This window comes from Carcharodon carcharias, chromosome 7 (genome assembly GCF_017639515.1).
Source record: "Carcharodon carcharias isolate sCarCar2 chromosome 7, sCarCar2.pri, whole genome shotgun sequence".
NCBI lineage: Eukaryota > Metazoa > Chordata > Chondrichthyes > Lamniformes > Lamnidae > Carcharodon > Carcharodon carcharias.
In genome coordinates this window covers 169659084-169667503 of record NC_054473.1, presented here as the reverse complement: position 1 = coordinate 169667503, position 8420 = coordinate 169659084, and the positions used below count along the sequence as shown (strand labels likewise).

The 8420-nt window shown below is 44.5% G+C and overlaps 1 long non-coding RNA gene across 2 annotated transcripts; it reads right to left on the bottom strand.

The window, feature by feature from the left end:
- Positions 1–488: 488 nt before the first annotated feature.
- Positions 489–7951, bottom strand: LOC121279663. Of its 2 annotated transcripts, none has more exons than XR_005943458.1 (3): positions 7904–7951; positions 6465–6593; positions 489–758 (listed from the first exon to the last, which is right to left on the bottom strand). It is a non-coding gene; the product is annotated as an uncharacterized LOC121279663 (long non-coding RNA). The 2 variants fall into 2 exon arrangements; XR_005943459.1 differs by lacking the exon at positions 7904–7951 and adding an exon at positions 7572–7638 and having other exon boundaries at positions 6465–6596.
- Between the last annotated feature and the right edge of the window lie 469 nt (positions 7952–8420).

Genomic DNA, 8420 nt, shown 5'->3' with positions numbered 1-8420 from the left:
GAAAGGTGTTGCCATCCACAGGTAAAGTCAACATGCAGGATGTCAATTCCATCATCCACGATAAGGTTGTGGATGGAAAGGGCCTTGCATATGAGTAAATGAAGGAGATTCAGAAGGGAGGTGGGGTGATGTGGAGGGGATTGAGCAAGATGGGATGGAAGTTGCTAAAGTTTGCCCAATGCGTTGGGTTGCTGCTGTTAAAAAGGTGATAGGTGTCTTTTTGGGCAGCCTGGAAAATGCAAAAAAAGGACAGAGCTCACAACTGGATAGGACAGGATCTCGACAGGAACAGAAAAAATTGATCTTTTGAATTTTTGGAAATTTGATTCATGAAGGAATGAGTTAATATGAATCCCATCTGAAATCTCAGTGTGCTTAAAGAAAACCCTATGATTTATATTTTTTGTGTGCCTGTTACTTTTGGATTATTTTTGTCTAACCAATATGTACCAATGACATAACAGAGGAAATAGCTTATAAGGCTTATTTATTAGAGAATTAATTATTATCAATCACATCACTCCACTCCATATCTTGCCAGTTTTACTCCATTGGATTGTCTGTATCAACATCTTGGCTCAGGTAGTTTGCTCCAATTACTTTAGCAATTTGATATTTAAAAAAAACTTAATAAAGGGACAGAAAAGAACTTAATCAGAATAGTTTATAATTTGATATTCCTCCCTACCCCACACAATTCCGTTTGCAGCGGGGGTACAGTTCCATGGGGGCCGGTAGTCCTCTGGTACCTCAAGTAACTGTTAGTGAGACAATAATTATTAGCAAGTTATTTCATTATGGAAGGCATGTGTCTCAGCTCATCCAACACCCAGATTTGCACATGTTCCAGCAGGATCACTGGATAATAATCAGAACCCTAGCTACTTGTTCTCTCTAGCCCTGAGTCACTGAGGTGGATTTAGCATCCGAAATTCTAGTTTGACTCAGATGAGCTAATACAGCAAAGGTCAGGACTCAAACCCAAATCCTTCGAGCTCATATGACATGGGGGAGATTGTGTCATAGTGGTAATGTCACTTGGCTAGTAATCTGGGCTAAAACAGAATTACCTGGAAAAACTCAGCAGGTCTGGCAGCATCGGCAGAGAAGGAAAGAGTTGACGTTTCGAGTGCTCATGACCCTTCAACAGAACTGATTTTTCTTTACAAGGAGAGGGGTGAAATATAAGCTGGTTTAAGGTGGAGGGGGTGGGGTGGGGTGGTGGTGGGGGGTGGGTAGAGAAGTGGAGGGGAGGTGTTGTTGTAGGGACAAGCAAGCAGTGATAGGAGCAGATTATCAAAGGATGTCAAAGACAAAAGAACAAAAGAACACAGAGGTGTTGAAGTTGGTGATATTATCTAAATGAATGTGCTAATTAAGAATGGATGGTAGGGCACTCAAGGTACAGCTCTAGTGGGGGTGGGGGGGCATAAAAGATTTAAAAATAATGGAAATAGGTGGGAAAAAAAATCTATATAAATTATTGGAAAAAAAACAAAAGGAAGGGGGAAGAAAGAGAAAGGGGTTGGGGATAGAGGAGGGAGCTCAAGACCTAAAGTTGTTGAATTCAATATTCAGTCTGGAAGGCTGTAAAGTGCCTAGTCGGAAGATGAGGTGCTGTTCCTCCAGTTTGCGTTGGGCTTCACTGGAACAATGCAGCAGGCCAAGGACAGACATGTGGGCAAGAGAGCAGGGTGGAGTATTAAAATGGCAAGTGACAGGGAGGTTTGGGTCATTCTTGCGGACAGACCGCAGGTGTTCTGCAAAGCGGTCACCCAGTTTACGTTTGGTCTCTCCAATGTAGAGGAGACCGCATTGGGAGCAATGAATACAGTAGACTAAGTTGGGGGAAATGCAAGTGAAATGCTGCTTCACTTGAAAGGAGTGTTTGGGTCCTTGGACGGTGAAGAGAGAGGAAGAGAAGGGGCAGGTGTTACATCTTTTGCATGGGCATGGGGTGGTGCCATAGGTGGGGGTTGAGGAGTAGGGGGTGATGGAGGAGTGGACCAGGGTGTCCCGGAGGGAACAATCCCTACGGAATGCCAACAGGGGGGGGTGAAGGGAAGATGTGTTTGGTGGTGGCATCATGCTGGAGTTGGCGGAAATGGCGGAGGATGATCCTTTGAATGCAGAGGCTGGTGGGGTGATAAGTGAGGACAAGGGGGACCCTATCATGTTTCTGGGAGGGAAGAGAAGGCGTGAGGGCAGATGGGCGGGGGATGGGCCAGACACAGTTGAGGGCCCTGTCAACGACCATGGGTGGAAAACCTCGGTAAAGGAAGAAGGAGGACATGTCAGAGGAACTGTTTTTGAAGGTAGCATCATCGGAACAGATGCAATGGAGGCGAAGGAACTGAGAGAATGGGATGAAGTCCTTACTGGAAGCGGGTTGTGAGGAGCTGTAGTCGAGGTAGCTGTGGGAGTCGGTAGGCTTGTAATGAATATTGGTGGACAGTCTATCACCAGAGATTGAGACAGAGAGGTCAAGGAAGGGAAGGGAAGTGTCAGAGATGGATCATGTGAAAATGATGGAGGGGTGGAGATTGGAAGCAAAATTAATAAATTTTTCCAAGACCCGACAAGAGCATGAAGCAGCACCGAAGTCATCATCGATGTACCGGAGAAAGAGTTGTGGAAGGGGGCCGGAGTAGGACTGGAACAAGGAATGTTCCACATACCCCATAAAGAGACAGGCATAGCTGGGGCCCATGCGGGTACCCATAGCCACACCTTTTATTTGGAGGAAGTGAGAGGAGTTGAAGGAGAAATTGTTCAGTGTGAGAACAAGTTCAGCCAGATGGAGGAGAGTAGTGGTGGATGGGGATTGTTCGGGCCTCTGTTCGAGGAAGAAGCTAAGGGAACTCAGACCATCCTGGTGGGGGATGGAGGTGTAGAGGGATTGGACGTCCATGGTGAAGAGGAAGCGGTTGGGGCCAGGGAACTGGAAATTGTTGATGTGACGTAAGATGTCAGAGGAATCACGGATGTAGCTGGGAAGGGACTGGACAAGGGGAGAGAGAAGGGAGTCAAGATAATGAGAAATGAGTTTCGTGGGGCAGGAGCAAGCTGACACGTTCGGTCTACCGGGACAATTCTGTTTGTGGATTTTGGGTAGGAGGTGGAAGCGGGCCGTCCGAGGTTGGGTGACTATCAGGTTGGAATCTGTGGGAGGAAGATCCCCAGAGGAGATGAGGTCAGTCACAGTCCTGGAAACAATGGCTTGATGTTCAGTGGTGCGGTCAGGAAGTGCACTTCCTCCTACCTCTCCCTGGACCATGACCCCACCACTGAACATCAAGCCATTGTTTCCAGGACTGTCACTGACCTCATCTCCTCTGGGGATCTTCCTCCCACAGCTTCCAACCTGATAGTCGCCCAACCTCGGACGGCCCGCTTCTACCTCCTACCCAAAATCCACAAACAGAACTGTCCCGGTAGACCGATCGTGTCAGCTTGCTCCTGCCCCACGGAACTCATTTCTCATTATCTTGACTCCCTTCTCTCGCCCCTTGTCCAATCCCTTTCCACCTACATCCGTGATTCCTCTGACATCTTACGTCACATCAACAATTTCTAGTTCCCTGGCCCCAACCGCTTACTCTTCACCACGGACGTCCAATCCCTCTGCACCTCCATTCCCCCACCAGGATGGTCTGAGGGCCCTTAGCTTCTTCCTCGAACAGAGGCCTGAACAATCCCCATCCATCACTACTCTCCTCCGTCTGGCTGAACTTGTTCTCACACTGAACAATTTCTCCTTCAACTCCTCTCACTTCCTCCAAATAAAAGGTGTGGCTATGGGTACCCGCATGAGCCACAGCTATGCCTGTCTCTTTATGGGGTATGTGGAACATTCCTTGTTCCAGTCCTACTCCGGCCCGCTTCCACAACTCTTTCTCCGGTACATCGATGATGACTTCGGTGCTGCTTCGTGCTCTTGTCGGGTCTTGGAAAAATTTATTAATTTTGCTTTCAATCTCCACCCCTCCATCATTTTCACGTGATCGATCTCTGACAGTTCCCTTCCCTTCCTTGATCTCTCTGTCTCAATCTCTGGTGATAGACTGTCCACCAATATTCATTACAAGCCTACCGACTCCCACAGCTACCTCGACTACAGCTCCTCACACCCCGCTTCCAGTAAGGACTCCATCCCATTCTCTCAGTTCCTTCGCCTCCATTGCATCTGTTCCGATGATGCTACCTTCAAAAACAGTTCCTCTGACATATCCTCCTTCTTCCTTTACCGAGGTTTTCCACCCATGGTCGTTGACAGGGCCCTCAACCGTGTCCGGCCCATCTCCTGCACATCTGCCCTCACGCCTTCTCTTCCCTCCCAGAAACATGATAGGGTCCCCCTTGTCCTCACTTATCACCCCACCAGCCTCCGCATTCAAAGGATCATCCTCTGCCATTTCTGCCAACTCCAGCATGATGCCACCACCAAACACATCTTCCCTTCACCCCCCCTGTTGGCATTCCATAGGGATCGATCCCTCTGGGACACCCTGGTCCACTCCTCCATCACCCCCTACTCCTCAACCCCCACCTATGGCACCATGGCATGCCCACGCAAAAGATGTAACATCTGCCCCTTCTCTTCCTCTCTCCTCATCGTCCAAGGACCCAAACACTCCTTTCAAGTGAAGCAGCATTTCACTTGCATTTCCCCCAACTTAGTCTACTGTATTCGTTGCTCCCAATGCGGTCTCCTCTACATTGGAGAGACCAAACGTAAACTGGGCGACTGCTTTGCAGAACACCTGCGGTCTGTCCGCAAGAATGACCCAAACCTCCCTGTCACTTGCCATTTTAACACTCCACCCTGCTCTCTTGCCCACATGTCTGTCCTTGGCCTGCTGCATTGTTCCAGTGAAGCCCAACGCAAACTGGAGGAACAGTACCTCATCTTCCGACTAGGCACTTTACAGCCTTCCAGACTGAATATTGAATTCAACAACTTTAGGTCTTGAGCTCCCTCCTCCATCCCCACCCCCTTTCTCTTTCTTCCCCCTTCCTTTTGTTTTTTTCCAATAATTTATATTGATTTTTCTTTTCCCGCCTATTTCCATTATTTTTAAATCTTTTATGCCCCCCCACCCCCACTAGAGCTGTACCTTGAGTGCCCTACCATCCATTCTTAATTAGCACATTCGTTTAGATAATACCACCAACTTCAACACCTCTGTGTTCTTTTGTCTGTGACATCTTTTGATAATCTGCTCCTATCACTGCTTGCTTGTCCCTACAACAACACCTCCCCTCTACTTCTCCCCCTCCCCCCACCTTAAACCAGCTTATATTTCACCCCTCTCCTTGTAAAGAAAAATCAGTTCTGTTGAAGGGTCATGAAGACTCGAAATGTCAACTCTTTTCTTCTCCGCCGATGCTGCCAGACCTGCTGAGTTTTTCCAGGTAATTCTGTTTCTGTTTTGGATTTCCAGCATCCGCAGTTTTTTGTTTTTAGTAATCTGGGCTATTGCCCTGGGGTCATGGGTTCAAATACTACCATAATAGTTGGTAGAATTTAAGTGCAATTAACAAAACTGGAATATAAAATAGCCTCAGTAATAGTGAACATGCAACTATCATTGCTTGTTGTAAGAATGCATCTGGTTCACTGATGTCCTACATGTGACTCCAAACCCACAGTAACGTGGTTGACTCTTAATTGCCCTCTGAAATGGCATAACAAGCCATTCAGTTCAAGGGCAATTAAGGATGGCAGTGACACCCACCCACATCCCATGAAAGAATTCAGAAACAACAAGGCAGTGTACCAGTTCCAACCAGTACCTGTGATGGCATCAGGGGAGATTAGAATTTGTTTTTGTGAAAGATGCTGAGACCTCCTCTTTGAACAGATTCATGATCGAAGTCAATCATTTTCTCTTCAAAGCTTTGTACACCTTTCCTGTTTGCTTCTTTATTTCAGTGATTTTCCTGCACACCCATTCCTCCTCTTGCTAATGATATTCATGGCACTAACTGCTTTTAGCACAGCAATTTACCTTTTATTAGAGCTAGGGGACATAATTTAAAAGTATTGGGTCTCCAATTTAAGAGGAGACGAGAAAAACTTTTTTTTTTCAGATGTTCGTGAGTCTTTAGAACTCCCTTCCCCAGAGAGTGGTGGAGGCGGGGTCATTGAATATTTTTAAGGCAGAGGTAGATAGATTCTTGACTAACAAGGGAGTCAAAAGTTATCGGGGGTAGGCAGAATGCAGAATTGAGGCCACAGTCAGATCAGCCATGATTTTATTGAATAACAGAGCAGGCTTGAGGGACCAAATGGCTTACTCCTGCTCCTAATTCGTATTTAGAAATCCATATTTATACCCTCTTGTATAGTTTAATGCATAAAACTCTTCAAGACAAATATGGGTTGTGAATGAAAAATAAATATATTTTACAATGTGAAATATGCTGATTAATTTCAAAATGAGAAACTTAATATTTCAAACCTTCAGGAAAATGTAAGGACACACATATCACTGCATCTTCTGAGCCTTGATTATATCGTTACAATAGCCTCAATATTCCTTTTTGGGCAGATGGAGTAATGTTTGTTGCACAGCATGTAAGATTTAGGGCTGCTGAATCAAAATGAATACAGGATAATATTTTCCAGCTTCCACCCTTCTAAAAGCCACAATTCACATTATTTATATTGCAAATATGTTTGCGTTACTTTGAATTAAAGCAGTTTATCAATTCATATCTGTCCATGTCTCACCAAGTGTTTGCTTCGTTTGCTCTCAGGGATACAGAAGACAGAAATGTCCAGTTCAGATGATAGGATGTTATTGTTCAGGAATGATAGAAGCAAATACAGGACAGTTTGAGTCAACTCCTATAAAAACAAGATGCTCAGACTCCTTGCAGAAGTGACTAATGCCACTGGACCTGAGAAGGATTCTCAGCAGACTCAAATTTCTAGCAGTATAATAGACAGCTTTGCTTGATCATGGTCAAACTTATATGGCAATAGATAATTTGTCTTGAACAGCCTTGCAGCAATTCCACTGAGGTCATTGCGATAAGGGTTAGAGACTCCTTGGCTCCAGCAAAGCCATGGTGTAATTTATCTTATTAATACTGAGTTTAGTATTACTGAATAATATTCAATTGGTTACATCATTATTTTTGTATCAAGAAGGTGTATGTAAGGTTCTTTAAACCACTGTAATCTGTTACATTGTCTGTTGCCAATACCTCTTTGAGCTATTTTTGATTAAGGCATGCACAAAAAACACATCCCTGTTAACTATCAGAGAACATTAACAGTTCCAAAAGATAAAATCCTCTCTCATGGATCTAGAAATGGTAAGAAGTTGATGATTAGGAGAATTGGTCAATGTTGCTTAGAACTACTTGAATACTTGCCTATGTGAGTGAGTGGAAGTTTATTGCAAGATCCCTGAGTGGCACAGAGTAAAAAGGGGAAAAAAAAAACTGGTCAGATCACAGAGATGAGTGAGCAAAAATACAATATTTGCAATAATTGTGTGATGCAGAGTTAAGGAACCTGAGACAGTGAAAAAAATTTATAAAAAGGAAGCTGTACTTACATTATGGAATAGATGGCAGCCTCAGGACTGAGCAGGTTGCAGCATTAGTGGCCATGCTGCATTAAAGTTAAAAGCAAAAGAAGTGAAATGAAAATCAGCTGGCGGTGTCAAAAGTTTAAGAAGAGAAACTGCAGAGTAAAGAAGAAACTGCTGAAAAAAAGGAAGTTACGCAAAAGAAAAGAAAACAAAGGGCAGGCAGTGCAGAGGCAAGAAAGAGCTGCTGCTTTAAGTTAAAAAAGTGCCACAATCGGACCACGAGCTAGCCAAAATTCCAAAGAAGTGGACCTGCAGAAAAAAGTGGAAAGAATCACAGAGAAAAACAATAGTCCTACCTTGAACATTTAGAAGCTCAAAAACAAAAGCTGCCATGATCACCGGAGAGCCTGCCAAAACCCAAAATAGCATGGGAAACTCACAGCACAGGAAGCTGATAGCTGCAGACAGTCTGAGTGAAAAAAATGGTTAAGTGATTAAATGGTTAAAAAAAGAGCATTGACAGCTCTTAAAGCAGTAAGGACATTAAAAGCAGTAACTACAAAAGGAAAAACCAGCCTCGGATGGAAAATCCATGACGCATTTGTGCTATGGAAAGGCTAAACCAGACCCAAGAGTGGGAATCTTGGAGAAGCCAATTTAAGTGTGCATGAGAATTCCAAAAATAAATATGGAATCAGAAATTTTTATTCGTCTTTGGTTTATTTGCTGGTGAAGTACCCCACAGTCAACCTATAAATCAATACTCAATAACATTTGGTGAGATATTAAAAGGTTTTGACAGATATTTTAAGCTCCAATTTGTAGAAGATGCAAACCCAGGAGGAGGTCTAACACCCACCCCCCCCCGCCAAG